Source organism: Eptesicus fuscus, chromosome 21 (genome assembly GCF_027574615.1).
Source record: "Eptesicus fuscus isolate TK198812 chromosome 21, DD_ASM_mEF_20220401, whole genome shotgun sequence".
NCBI lineage: Eukaryota > Metazoa > Chordata > Mammalia > Chiroptera > Vespertilionidae > Eptesicus > Eptesicus fuscus.
Genome location: NC_072493.1, coordinates 35689390 through 35705145, shown reverse-complemented (window position 1 = coordinate 35705145; position 15756 = coordinate 35689390). Strand labels below are relative to the sequence as shown.

Sequence of the window (15756 nt, the reverse complement as noted above, 5' to 3'; positions counted from 1 at the left end):
AATTACAGAGCTGCTTCCATAATTACATTCTTAGATTTTGTTTCCTCCACTGAACTCTATGAGCTCCAGGAAGTCAGGAATTCCTTTGTATTTCCAGAGCCCTTAGAAAACCTGGCACATAGTAGGTGCTTAAATAAAAACCACCCCTATCTCTTGTGTTCAGGATATTTACTGCTCACTGAATAACCCCCCACATTTCCAGCCCCTTGTAGTTGGGCAGGGTCACACAACTAATTCCAGGGGTGAGCAGAAATGAACTGTGTCACTCTCTAAGTTCTGCTGTGTGACCTTCTAGGTGCCTGTGCAGTGATGACCCTGGAGGCTGTGATTCAGTCATGAGGCTTTAAGACAGGGAGCCTGTTAGTCTGAGGCCCTGATGAAGCCCCACCATAACGTGAAGCCCCACCCTGATCTACTTTATGCCCTAAGTAAGAAATTGACATCTGGCCCTGGTCGGTTTGGCTCAGCAGATAGAGTATCAGCCTGTGTATTGAAGGGTCCTGGGTTCAATTCTGGTCAAGGTCACATGCCTGGGTTGAGGCCTCGACCCCCCCAGTAGGGGCCATGCAAAAGGCAGCCGATCAATGATTCTCTCTCATCATTGATGTTTCTCTCTCTCTCTCTCTCTCTCTCTCTCTCCCTCCCTCCCTCTTCCTTCCTCTCTGAAATCAATAAAAATATATATTTAAAAAAAGAAGAAAGAAATTGACATCTGTTGTGTCCCAACCTCTAAGATTTCAGGTTTGATTTATTACCACAATAGAATCCTGCATATCATTGGCAGTCCTGGGAATAAATGAAAGCAGCTAGAGGCAGAGGAAATTGTGATCACAGACTGGGAGGTGAGGAGCAAGCCAGTGGCCTCCAGCTGCCAGTAATGAACTTCAGTGAAAGGATGAGGGTGAGCCTGGCCAGCATGATTCAGTGGCCTATGACCTATGAACAAAGAAGCCACAGTTCGTCCCCAGGGGCATGCAGGAGGCAGCTGATCAATGATACTCTCTCTCCTCACGGATGTTTCTATTTGTTTCTCTCTTTCTCCCTCTCTTCCCCCTTCATCTTTGAAATAAAAAATATAATAATATTTTTTAAAAAGGATGAGGGTGATATAGAACAGCTACAGATATTCTTTGACTTATGATGGGGTCATGTCCTAATAAATTCAGCTTAAATATGGTAAGTAAAAAATGCATTTAATACACCTAACCTACTAAACACCATATCGCAGCCTCACCCACACTATATTAGTGTACAGTTGGGCAAAATCATCTCATGGCCACTGCCTGGCATAATGAGAGCATCTTACACCACATATTGCCAGACCTGGAAATGACAAAAATTCAAAATTTGGAGTATGGTTTCTACTGAATGCATATCGCTTTTGCACCACTGTAAGTCAAAAAATTGTAAGTCAAACCATCATAAGTCGGGCTGATCTGTACTCCCTGGGGAATCGCCACTTTCAGTTCCTGATGCAGCAGATGAAAGGACCCAGAGCCCTGGCTTCCTTCAGACAGAGCTTGCCTTGGAGGTCCTCATCAAACACAGCTCCTTAGGAATCACAGCTAAATCTCAGCCCCTGGGGGTGGGAGGAGGATACTCAGAAGCCCTAATACCCTGGAAAGCTCTATTAGTTGGAGGAAGCTGAACCAGCAAGGCTGCATGAAGGGCCTGAACTAATTCAGGCTGACAGCCTTCCTCTGCCCTCCCAGCTCCATCCCAGAGAATAAACCATACTGTCAGGTCTAATTTGGGACTCAACTGATGGACTGAGCAGAGCATCTATGCATTCTGGCCACAGAGGTCAAGAGCAGCCCATGTGTTAGAAGCCAGTGCTGAGAGGCCTGGGAACTAGATGGAAAGGGGTGAGATGACGACAGCTGCGGGTTTCCAAATAGACCAAAGAAACTCCTGTCTTCTGCCATGAAATTTCTGGCCCAGGACTCAACTCCACAAGCCCTGTTTCCAGAGCATAGTTCTATCATATCCAGGCACTATGCAAGCTTGGGGCTGGACAGAAGGTAAATACTCGTATGTGGTGAATGAACAATCACAACAGCACCAGCTAAAGTTTATTATCTTATGGGCTGGTGACTAAGCTGCCTAACCCCTGACATGTAGTAGGGGCTAATGAATGTAAGCACGGTCATCACCACCAGCTCATCTATTATGATTACTCTGTACCAGACAATTTTTTAAGTCCTTGAGAATTGTAACCACTTTTTAATTCTCCAGACAACCTTGGGAGAAACAGCCTAGTGCCTAGCACAGGACCAGAAATGGGATATGCTGTCAATGTTTGTTAAGTGGATGGGTGAATGGATGGATGGAAACCTAAGTCCAAATTCTTTATATAAAGGAAGGGAGTGGAGATTCAGAAAGGAAAACTGCTATCTATTCCTCCTGTAAGACCCAAAGATGCTTCCAGGAGTCCTCCCAGAACCCCAAGCAGGGCTGGGCACCTTCTCTGGACTCCCACTGTCCCCTGGATTCCCCATACAACCCTGACCACTATGAGCTGTCACTGAGGGCTGCCTCCCTCACTAGATGAAGAGCCCAGTGAGTGCAGGACCACCCAGGCATGAAGCTGTCTCACCCACACCTCATCCCTTACAGAGACAGGCACAGAGGAGGCACATGCTAAATATTGTTGAGTTGACCAGCAGTACCCAAAGAAAGGAAAAACCCCAAGGCCAGACACCTCATTCTGGGAAGAAAAATGAAAAGTTTCTATGGGGAGATCATAGCAGCAACTTAATAAGCTGGGTGTAAGGAAGGACTGAATGAGATCATGCACGAAAGTGCTTACAGCAGGGCTTGGCGCAGTCTACACCCACCAATGTTAATTATTATTGTTTTCCTTCCCCTGTAGAGCCAGGCACTGCTGGCTGCAAACCCTCAATTCGCTCTTTCTTTGGCTTCCTCCTCAGGAGAGGCTGAGAAGCTAAATGAAATTTCCCGTCCTCCTTGGAGGTAGGGGAGGCCATGCGACCCATTCCTGGCCAATGAGATGTAAGTGGAATCATCTGTGGGGAATCGGGGAGTGCTTAAGCAGTCCAGAACTGAAAAACACATCTTGCTGGAGTTGAGCCTCCCTCTCCTTGTTCTGGCTGGAGCTGCAGCAGCAACCTTGTAACCATGAGGGGAAGGCCAAGCAAATCAGAGGTTCCAGCCTGAACATCACTCAGCCTAGCCTCTCAACTAATGGTAGCCAAGTTACTTCCAGGTTTATTGTGATGGGAGAGAAATCAATCCTCATTTGTTTAAGCTGCTGTGAGCTAGGCTGTCTTTGTTTGCACCTGAAAGCATTCCTGGCTGATGCACCCACCATGACACAAATGGCTCAGAGCACACGTCCGTGGTAATCATTTGTCAAACTCAGTTCAGTTTCCTGGTTGAGAACCCCAAATCTAGAGGAGAAAGAGTGAAAGACTGAGCCAGAACAGTGTTTACCAAAAAGCTCAGTCACTGTGTTCTACCCTTCCTTTTCAGCTACATCTGCCCCATCTGTATATTTATTCAATACTAGAGGCCCGGTGCACAACATTCGTGCACTGAGGGGGTAAGGGGGGGTCCCTCAGCCCAGCCTGCACCCTCTCACAGTCCGGGACCCCTTGGGGGTTCTTAGCGCTGCTGGGGAGGCGGGAGAGACTCCTGCCACCTGCACTGCACTCACCAGCCATGAGCCCGGCTTCTGGCTGAGCAGCAACTCCCCTGTGGGAGCGCACTGACCACCAGGGAGCAGCTCCTGCATTGAGCATCTGCCCCTGGTGGTCAGTGCACATCACAGTCATTGGTTGTTCCACGGTTCGGTCAATTTCCATATTAGCCTTTTATTATATAGGATTTTCTTTAAATCAACTTACTTTTACAGTTAAATACACACACACACACACACACACACACACACACACACACACATATATACGCATATATTTAAAAAGAAATCTGCATTACCACTAAAATGCAAAATAGGAGTCCTTTATTACAAAAGTAACTCAATGACCTAATAAATACAATGAAAACAAAATATATTCATCCACATACCACTAGAAATTACCTGATACACCATAATTTGAGTGCAATGGACTAGCAAGAATTCCTAATTTTTGTCTTCTACTGGGGAAACACTATCAGAAGATTTGGCAACACTAGGCATTTCCACAGTGCAACAGTGAGCTACAGGTAAAAAGGAGCTACTGCTTAGAGAGGAGACACATTTTTCAGTTTGCTATGAATCCTGGAACACTGATCCAAAGTGAGATAATTTGTTTAGATTTCCCACTGGGTGGTGGAAAAATTAGGTTGGACACCTGCCTTACTCCCTGCATTCAGGGCCTCCTAAGAGAGACCTTTCCAGATCATCTTGTCTAAAATCACGCTGGTTATGCCCAGTTAGTCCCCTTCCTGCTTTACTTATTTCTGTAGTTACTTGTCCCCACACAACTTACGCTGTGTTCACTTGTTTATTTATTTTTATGTCCAGTAGAATGTCAGAGAAAGGATTTTATCTATTTTGTTCATTCCTGAATTCCTGTGCCTGGAACATACCAGTAGGTGCTCAATGCTTATTTTTTTCAATAAAGGAAAGAAGCAAATGAGCAAATGAGACCCCATCTTCTACTTTCCAGTTCCCTATGGCCCGAAGGCTTACCTTGTGGAAAATTGCTGGTTCTTCTGAAGTCTAAGAGGCAATACCAGAAATTCACTCAGAATTGGGACCTTTCACCACATTAACCATGACTATGTTAGGATAAAATGAATATTTGAGGCCACACAGAAACATGTTAACCAAAAACTGAAATTAATGAGAACAGGCCTTCCCTTCAGAATTAATTATATGAACAATTAATAAATGTAGAAGAAATAAGGGACATACAAAAATCACCATTAGGTAACTACCATAATAATAAATGTTGCAAGCAAGATGCATGCCAAAATGAGTGGCAGGAAGTCTGAGGAGAAATATGCATAGTTTCAAAGTACCTCCCCCAAGATATGTATCAATTACAAAGGGAAAAATCAGTCACTTTACAGTAGAGAAATCAGGAGATTAAAAATGGTGGCAGAATAAGTGGATGTTGCATGGACACGCTTCCAGGACCAAATTGGAATTACAACTAAAATACAGAAAAATTTCCTGAATATAAATGGAAGACTTGCTGGAGAGGACTTTGATAACCAAGGATGGAAAGTGAAGACTGGTAGGAGGTCTGAAAAGGCTGGTCAGGCTCCCATAGACAGCAACTGAAGGTCCAGAGAGATATTTCAACTGTGGGGGGTTTCCACTGAGAACTCTGTGGTCTAATCCCCAAGCTGGGCCCCACAGTAGAGAGCACCAGAACTGAGAAGGGTACCCACATGGCTGTGAAAAGCAGTAAGGCTGCTGTCTGCCAGGTAGAGATGGCTGGAAATGCAGGCACCCTCTAAAGGGACAATGCACAAAATTCCATGTGGAGGCACTCACCGTGTGCTCCAACAGAGGGAGGGCAGAGTGGACTGCAGCTGTGTCAGCAGAAGCCAGGGTTGGGGAATCTAGGGTTAGAGCTCAGAAGGCAGGCACTCTGCTTTTCTGTGCTGAGTCATTCCCTCATGCTATGGAGATCAACTTTCTCATGAATACAGTTACTAGACAGGCAGCTTTGCCTGAGGGAAGACAGTTGACCCACCCTATTGGAAAACCCCTTGCCACAGTGTGGAGTGTCTGAGGCCTGTAAAGAGACTGAGAATAACAACTACCCTCCAGGTAGAAGCAATTGCCCCACCCAGTTAAAAAACTCTCACCTTGGCTGTGGATAATTGCCTGAGGGCTATTCAAGATGAAATCCTATCAGTCTGTAGCCAGAGGCAGTCTCTGAAGGCTTTGAGTCTTTGCCTGATCTAATTAGTCAGAAAAAGCATTTGACACTGTCCTGCACTAGAGATTGAGAGGCGCAGCTGATCTACCTAATACATAGTCACAAATCTGAACAGTCAGCCAAAATGAGGAGACAAAAAAACAACCCTCAAATGGAAGAAAAAGAGAACTCTCCAGAAGAAGAGATAAATGAAATGGAAATAAGAAATTTATCTGATAGAGAGTTCAGAATAATGATGGTAAAGATAATCAACAGCATGAGAAAAGACACAGTTACCAACTATGGTAAACAAAGATGGGTTGCCGAAACCAGTTTGGCTCAGTGGATAGAGTGTCGGTCTGCGGACTGAAAGGTCCCAGGTTCGATTCCGGTCAAAGGCATGTACATTGGTTGCGGGCACATCCCCCGTGGGGGGTGTGCAGGAGGCAGCTGGTCGATGCATCTCTCTCATCGATGTTTCTAGCTCTCTATCCCTCTCCCTTTCTCTCTGTGAAAAATCAATAAAATATATTAAAAAACAAAAAACAAAGATGGGTTACCAACTATGAAAACAGAAATAAAGAATGACATAGCACAAATAAAGAACACATTGGAAGGAATACACAGCAGACTGGGGGAAGCTGAGGAACAGATCAGTGAATTAGAGACAGAAAAAAAATCACTCAGAGAACCAGAAAGAAAAAACAATTAAAAAACAGGAGGACAGCTTAAGGGGGCCATGGGACACATGAAACATAACAATATTCGAAGAGCAAGTGTGCCAGAAGAGGCAGAAAGGGAGAAAGGGATAGAGAACGTGTTTGAAGAAATAATGGCAAAAAACTTCCCTAATGTGGTACAGGAAAAAGCCACACAAGTTTAGGAGGCACAGAGAGTCCCAGGCAAGAAGAATCTTAACAGGCCCATGCCCAGACACATTATAATTAAAATGCCAAAAATTAAAGACTAAGAGAGAATCTTAAAGGCAGCAAGAGAAAAGCAAACTGTTACCTACAAACGAGTTCCCATAAGGCTGATACCTGATTCTCATCAGAAACAATACAAACCACAAGATTACTATATTGAGCAAGGCTATCATTCAAAATAGATGGTCAAATAAAGAACTTCCCAGACAAAAAAGGCCAAAGGAGTACATCACCACCAAGCCAGCATACAAGAAATGCTAAAGGGACTTATGTAATAAAAAGAAATAGAGAGAAACCTAGGCATACAGAATTAAAATGGCAATAAGTAAGTTCCTATCAATAATAACCTTAAATGTAAATGGATTAAATGCTCCCATAAAAAGACATAGGGTAGCTGAAAAACATGACCCAACTATATGCTGTCTACAAGAGACCCACCTCACAACAAAAGACACACACAGGATGAGAGTGAAGGGATAGAAAAAAAAATTCCATGGAAAAGAAAAAAAAGCTGGAGTAGCAATACTCCTATCTGACAAAATACACTTCAAAATGAAGGTCATCACAAGAGACAATAATACTACAGGAATCGATGAAAGGATATAACCTTGGTAAACATATATGACCCAATATATAGGTCTAGAGGACTTTAAGGGAGAAATCAACAACAATACAGTCACATTAGGGGATTTTAACACCCTGCTGACTTCACTGGAGAGATCTTCCAGATAAAAACTTAACAAGGAAACAGTGACTCTAAAGGACACACTGAATCCGATGGATTTAACTGACATTAATTGGACATTTCATCCCAAAGCTGCAGAATATACATTCTTCTCAAGTGCACATGGATCACTCACAATGACAGACCACATGTTAGGACACAAAACAAGTCTATACAAGTTCAAGACTGAAATCATATCAAGCATCTTCTCAGATCACAGTGGAATGAAATTAGAAATCAATTACAGTAAAAATGCCCCCAAACATTCAAACATATGGAGGGAAAATAGCATGCTATTAAACAATGAATGGGTTACCAACGAGATCAAGTACAAAATAAAAAAGGCCCTGGAAACAAATGAAAATAAATACACAACAACCCCAAATCTCCGGGACACAGGAAAAGCAGTCCTAAGAGGGAAGTTCATAACACTACAAGCATACCTCAAGAAAACAAGAAAAATTAATAATAAACTATTTAACTCTACAACATAAAGAACTAAAAAGAGAATAAAGCCCAGAGTAAGTAGAAGGAAGGAAATAATAAGGATTGGAGCAGAAATAAATGACATAGAGACTTGAAAAAAATACAAGAAAATAAATGAAACCAAGAGCTGATTCTTTGAAAGGTTCAACAAGATTGATGAACCATTAGCCAGATTCATCAAGAAACAAAGAGAGAGAACCCGGATAAATAAAATCAGAAATGAAAGTGGATAAATAACAACTGAAACCATAGAAATATAAAGGATTGTAAGAAAATACTGTGAACAAAAAATCCACTTCCAAGTTCTTTTTATGAGGTCAGTGTTACCTAATTCCAAACCAGATAAAGACACTACAAAGAAAGAGGATTACAGGCCAATATCCCTGATGAACATAGGTGCTAAAATCCTCAACAAAATATTAGCAAATTGGATCCAGCAACATATTAAAAAGATCATACACCATGACCAAGTGGGATTTATTCCAGGTATGCAAGGCTGGTACAATATTTGCAAATCAATAAATGTGATACATCACATAAACAAACTGAAAATCAAAAACCATATGATCATATCAATAGATGCAGAAAAAGCATTTGAAAAACTCCCACACCTTTTTAAAAAGTATATGTAATTTTGTATTGATTTTAGAGAGGAAGGCAATGGGAGAGAGAGATACACACATCAATGATGAGAGAGAATCTTTAATTGGCTGCCTCCTGCATGCCCCACACTGAGAATCAAGCCCACAACCCAGGCACTTGCTCTGACTGGGAATCAAACCATGACCTCCTGGTTTATATGTCAACACTCAACCAATGAGCCATGCCAGGTGTGCCAACACCTATTTTTTAAAAATATATTTTATTGATTTTTTTACAGAGAGGAAAGGAGAGGGATAGAGAGTTAGAAACATCGATTCAGCTGCCTCCTGCACACTTCCTACTAGGGATGTGCCTGCTACCAAGGTACATGCCCTTGACTAGAATTGAACCTGGACTCTTTAGTCCTCAGGCTGACTCTCTATCCACTGAGCCAAACCAGTCAGGGCCCAACACCTATTTTTTATAAAAATTCTCAGCAAAGTGGGAATAGAAGGAGCATATCTCAACATGATAAAGGCTGTTTATGACAAACCTACAGCAAACATCATACTCAATGGGCAAAAATTAAAAACCATTTCCCCTATTAGAACAGGAACAAGACAGGGATGTCCACTTTCACCACTCCTATTCAACATAGTACTAGAAGTACTAGCCACAGTGATCAGACAAGAAGAAAAAATAAAAGGCATCCGAAAATTGGAAAGGAGTAAGCAAAACTCTCATTTATTTCCAGACTAGAGGCCCGATGCACCAATTCGGGCATGGGTGGGGTCTGGCCAGCCCCGCTCCGATCAGGGTGCTTAGGGCTGGGTTGGGAGGATGGGGCGAGGAGAGGAGGGGGATGGGGCCACAAGAGGTTGGCCGGCCAGCCCAGCCCCCAATCAGGGCGGGGGGCAGCGGGCTGGCTAGGGAGAGGGGCCGCAGGAGGTTGGCCACCGGCCCCGCCCCTGATCAGGCCTGTTGGCTGGCTGCAGTGTGTGTCATAGTGACTCGTTGTACCAGTCGCTTGGCTTTTATATATATAGATGACAAGATATTGTACATAGAAAACACTAAAGACTCCACCAAAAAACTATCAGATTTAATGAATGAATCTGGCAAAGTTGCAGGATACAAAATCAACATCCAAAAATCAATGACTTTTTTTATATACAAATAATGAACTCACAGAAAGAGAAATTAAACAAACAATCCCATTTACCATTGCAACAACAACAAAAAATTAAGATACTTAGAAATAAACTTAACCAAAGTGGCCAAAGAACTGTCCTTGGAAAACTAAACAACATAGAAAAAAGAGATAAAAGAAGATACAAACAAGTGGAAGAATATAGCGTGTTCGTGGATTGGTAGAATCAACATCATTAAAATGTCCATATTACTCAAGGCAATCTACAGATTCACGGCAATCCCTATTAAAATACCAACAGCATATTTCACAGATCTAGAACAAATACTCCAAAAATTTATATGGAATCAAAAAGACCCTGAATAATTGCAGCAATCTTGAGAAAGAAGAACAAAGTTGGAGGAATCACAATATCAGATTTCAAGTTATACTGCAAAGCCACTGTACTCAAAACAGCCTGGTATTGGCACAAGAGCAGGCATATAGATCAATGGAACAGAACAGAGTCTCTAGAAATCGACCTAAGTCATTATGCTCAATTAATATTTGACAAAGCAGGCAAGAGCATACAATGGAGTCAAGACAGTCTCTTCAATAAATGGTTTTGGGAAAATTGGACAGATACATGCAAAAAAAAAAAAAAAATAGACCCCCAACTTACACCATACACAAGAATAAAGTCAAATGGATAAAAGACCTACACGTAAGTCGGAAAACCATAAAAATCCTTGAAGAAACCATAGGCAGCAAAATCTCAGACATCTCTCATAGCAATATGTTTACAGATACATCTCCTAGGGCAAAGGACACGAAGGAGGAAATAAACAAATGGGACTACATCAAAATAAAAAGCTTCTGCACAGCAAAAGAAACCATCAACAAGACAAAAAGGGAGCCCACTGTATGGAAGAACATATTTGGCAATGATACATCTGATAAAGGGTTAATATCCAAAATATATAACAAACTCACACAACTTAACAAAAGAAAGACAAACAATCCAATTAAAAAATGGGTAAAGGACCTAAATAGATACTTCTCCAAAGTGGACATATACTGTATATGGCCAAGAGACACATGAAAAAATGCTCAAAGTCACTGATCATCACAGAGATGCAAATTAAAATGACAATGAGGTATCACCTCATATCTGTCAGAATGGGTACCATCAACAAATCAACAAATGACAAGTGCTGGCGAGGATGTGGAGACAAGGGAACCCTAGTACATTGCTGGTGGGAATGCAGACTGGTGCAGCCATTATGGAAAACAGTATTGAGTTTCCTCAAAAAAATAAATATGGAACTGCCATATGACCCAGTGATCCCACTTCTAGGAATATATCCTAAGGAACCAGAAATAGCAATCACAAAGAATGTATGCACCCCTATGTTCATAGCACAATTTACAATAGCTAGAATGTAGAAGTAGCCCAAGTGCCCATCAGTAGACGAGTGGATAAAAAAGCTGTGGTACATTTATACCATGGAATACTATGCAGCTGTACAAAAGAAGAATCTCTTACTCTTTGAGACAGCATGGAGGTACCTGAAGAGCATAAAGCTAAGTGAAATAAGCCAGAAAGAGAAAGGAAAGTATCACGTGATCTCACCTCACTCCTATATGGAACCTAGTTAACAAAATAAACTGATGAACAGAGTGTATCCAGAGACATAGAAGCATGGAACAGAGTGCAGAATCTTGGAGGGAGTGTGGGTGGGTGGGAGGTAATCAACCAAAGGCCTTATATGCATATGTACATAACACATGGACACAGATAATAGCGTGGTGAAGGCCTGGGGTGGGAGCAGGGGAGGCCTGGAGAGGGTCAATGGAAAAAAGGTAGACATATGCAATACTTTCAACAATAAAAATTTATTAAAAAAAAAAAAGAAAGAAAGAAGAAGAGGAACCCAGCAGATAGCACCTTCACCAAGTGTCAATAGCCCAAGTGATAAGACACACGGACACCAAGAACTCCCTGGTACAATGCACTGAGGAGGGCACCTGACCTCTGTGGTGTTCTGCCAAATATGCCTAACCTCTAGACATAAGAAAACATCAGACAAACCCAAACTGAGACAGTCTACAAAATAACATAGTAGTTGTCTTCCAAACAATCATTACAGATTGGAGATTAAAGAGATGTGACAACTAAATGCAGTATGGGGTCCTGGATAAGATCTTGGGACAGAAAAAGGACATCAGTGGAAAAACTAGTGAAATGTGACTAAAATCTGTCATTTAGTTCATAGTACTGGACCAGTGTTAATTTCCTGGTTCGAACAGTTGTGTTAAACTTACTTAAGATAGGAATATTAGGGGAAGCTGGGTGATGGGTATGTGTATTTAAATTCTCTGTACTATGTTTGCAACATTTTTATAAATCTAAAATTCCTTCAAATAAGAAAGGTAAAAATTGGGCTAAGAAGCATCCTTTGATGAAAATCTGGCCCCTAGAGACTGTCCCACAAACATCCTACTGGTATCCAGGCAGAGCCTTAGGCCAGGATGAAGAAATGCAATGGTACCCAATAAACAGCCAAGGGAGAAGTTACTGCCTAGATCCACTCAGTTCTCACAGCTCCACTGACTAGTGCCTGCAACTGAGCCAACATCACTGCCTGCATCCAGAGTCTGGATGCCAGAATCTTCTACCCTCCCACTTTCTACCCTGCTGGAGTCTTGGTGCTTCGAGACTCAGACAACAACCCCTAAGCACCCTCCCTGCATCCTGCCAACAAAGGCTGGTGTCCCACTTAGGAATGGCCCAACTGGAACACCTCATATTCTGAGGCCCACTCCCCTGCTTAGACTCTATCCCAAAGAAACACAAGAAGGTGTTCATTATCAATCCCCATGAAACTTAAATGTAATATATTCGAAACCCTTATGTGTAATTATGTGTAAACTAGAGGCCCAGTGCACAAAATTCATGCACAGGTACAGTCCCTAGGCCTGGCTGACGATCGAAGCATGAGCGTCTGGCGTGGAAGGGCAGGTCCCAATTGGCCTCTGGGCCTTAGGCAGCACCTGGGTCCCCAGGCCCCCTTGTGCCCACCTCTGCCTGAGTCATTGGGCCCTCGCCCGGCTCCCTTAGCGCCTAGGAGCTGGATGGCGGCCCCGCCCCCCTCTGCCGCTGCTGGTTGCCATCTACAGGGCAATCAGCAGGGCAATTGGGCCCCACTCACATCCACCTTGGCCTGGTACCACCTGCTCACGTGCTCCAGCATCCCGCCACGGTGCCCCTCTCTTCAGGGTCCATAGGGCTGGCAGCGCCTCCATTGCCACCCGCTGCCAGATCTGTGTAGCTGATGCCCACCATGTTCTGCGCCGCCCCCTGGTGGTCAGCGCACATCATAGTGAGCGGTCGAACTCCCAGTCAAACTCCCAGTTGAGGGGACAATTTGCATATTAGGCTTTTATTACATAGGACTAGAGGCCCAGTGAACAAACTTAGTGCACTGAGGGGAAGGGCGCGGATGTCCCTCAGCCCAGCCTACAGCCTCTCCAATCTGGGACCCCTTGGGGGATGTCCGACTGCCCCTGTGGGATCAGGCCTAAACTGGCAGTCAGACATCCCTCTCATAATCCAGGACTGCTGGCTCCCAACCGCTCACCTGCCTGCCAGTCTGATTACCCCTAACTACTTGCCTGCCAGCCCGATTGCCTCCAATAGCCCTCCCCTGCTGGCCTGGTAACCCCTAACTGCCCTCCCCTGCAGGCCTGATCACCCCAACTGCCTTCCCCTGCAGGCCTGGTGCCCCGCAACTGCTCTCCCTCCCCTGAGTTCTGGTTGCCCCCAACTGCCCTCCTCTGCTGGCCTGATCGCCCACAACTACCCTCCCCTGCCGGCCATCTTGTGGCAGCCATCTTTGACCACATGGGGCGGCCATCTTGTGCGAGGGTGTGAGGGTCAATTTGCATATTACCTCTTTATTATATAGGATACATATATGTTCATGGATGGGAAGAGGTCTGGCTGGATACTCACCCAACTTCTGGTGGTAATTACTTCTGAGGGGGCTAGACTTTTGGTATAGAGGGGCAGTGAAGGAGACTTCCATCTTTCCCTTGACACTCAAATTCATTTTTTTTTAAATAAAGAGACTTTATTTATACTAGTTGTAAAATTTAAGCAAACAAATAAACAACCATACTGTACTCACCCTTAGTACGTTCCGGACTCTAGTGTTCCTTGAGGGTCCCAGGAGAGCTGATGTCAAAAATTGTGCTTCTACAGAGACAGAAAAGAATAAGGCTGTATTTTTGGCCAACTGGAGCCTTTCTGCTAACTGTATTCTGTTCACAAATTCACTCCCTCAACAAACATTTATTGAGCACCTGCTCTGTGCCAGGCACCAAGGGACACCAGTGATCCAGACAAAGTTGTTATCCTCAGGGAGCAGACATTCCAGTAGATGAGGAAGACAATGAACACACAATAAGAAGTCAGGGAGCAGGGTGAGGAGAGTGATGCAGCTGCTATTTCACAGAGTGGTCAGAGGCTTGAGGAGAGGACAGAGACATGAATATAAGAGACTAAGAACTATGTGGCTAGCTCAGAAAGAACCTTCCAGGTCACTAGAATGGCAGAGGACCTGAGGCAGGCATATGTAGGGGGAGCATTTGAGTAGCAACAGGAGGTCCATGTGCCTCGTGCAGGGTGAGTGAGGGGCTGAGGGATGGGAGAGGAGGACAGGGAGGTGACTGGGGCAGATAGTAGGCCATTCTGAGCACATTTCCTTCAGACACTTGTGAGGAGGGGCAGAGAAATAGCACTTATCTTCACATGCAACTTTATATTATTAATTTATGCTTTTGAATATTTAGTAGAGTTGCTCATATTTAAATGGATATTTCATGGATGAATGAATGTCTTCAGAATGAGAAGCTACTGTCTATATTGCTCACCATCCCATTTCAGTTTAGGCCAGGAATTTACTAAGTCAGGGAGATGAGATCTGAGAGGACAACCTAGAACCTTCTATCCTAGCAGACATGTGCCTACTCATTTCACTCTCCCAATAACCCTAAAAATAGATACTATTATTGTGTCCATGCTACAGATGAGGAAACTGAGGCATGGAGTGAGTAAGGAACCCACTAGCTGAGGCATCCAGCCAGTCAAAAGTACACTATAGCTGGGATGAACCCAGACAGTCTTGCTCCAGACTACTTGGCCAGGCGACAGTCATGGCGGTCAATGAAGAGAGGGCTAACCACAGGCTGACAATGCCTCCCTGACCCTCCTCCCCAATGCTGCTATGGCCAAAATGCTGCCACATACCAAGGCCATGCTCAAACACTAGCCAGCTCCTCCAGGAAGCCCCCCCAGGAAGGAAACCCTAACAAACCAACTTTCCAGGGTACAGAAATCAGAACAGATTCAATAATCTTGCCCCTATGCTTCTGGTTAAAAAAGAGGTTCTTAATCTTTCTCATGCTAGGGACTCCTGTTGGTAGCCTGATAAAGAAGGGCGTAAATTTCTTCTTAGAATCATGTTTTTAAATGTATAAAATACAATACACAAGATTACAAAGGAAATCAATTATATTCAGGTATCAAAATATCTGTAAAATACAACCAAATTTGAGATATAATAATACACATGCTTCTTTATAAATGCTTTAAATTATGAAATCTCAGTGGTGGATCCAATGACTACAGTTATTTAGAAATAGATGAATCTACATGATATTTTTTTATATTACCCCAACTATAATGTGATATGGAAATATTTATGATTTCTAGCCGTGACAGTCACCAGTTAATACAGTTGTGGCCTGTGGTTCTCATTCAGAAGGAAAGAAAAATGCTAAATTTCAGATGGTAGATAAAATAAAGATGTAAATTTCTTCAAGCCAAGTTCACAAACCTCTAAATTCCATCCAAGGATCTTTCAAGGGTCAATGGTCCTGAGATTAAGAACCCCTAAGCTATACCTGAGATCAGGGAAGATAATAATTTGGGGTTGGGGGTAGAATCAGATACTGAGCATTGGCTGTTTTGACTCACACTGCATCTCAGCCCCCTGAACCTCACCTTTC

At 43.3% G+C, this 15756-nt stretch overlaps 1 protein-coding gene across 1 annotated transcript in view; it reads right to left on the bottom strand.

Annotated features, from left to right (window-relative positions):
* SIPA1L3 (signal induced proliferation associated 1 like 3) overlaps positions 1 to 15756 on the bottom strand; it is a 249937-nt gene that overhangs the window by 132796 nt on the left and 101385 nt on the right. Inside the window, exon 2 of the mRNA XM_054710125.1 lies at positions 13875 to 13942. The gene's annotated coding sequence lies outside the window, so the exon portion shown is untranslated. The remainder of the gene's footprint in view (positions 1 to 13874; positions 13943 to 15756) is intronic.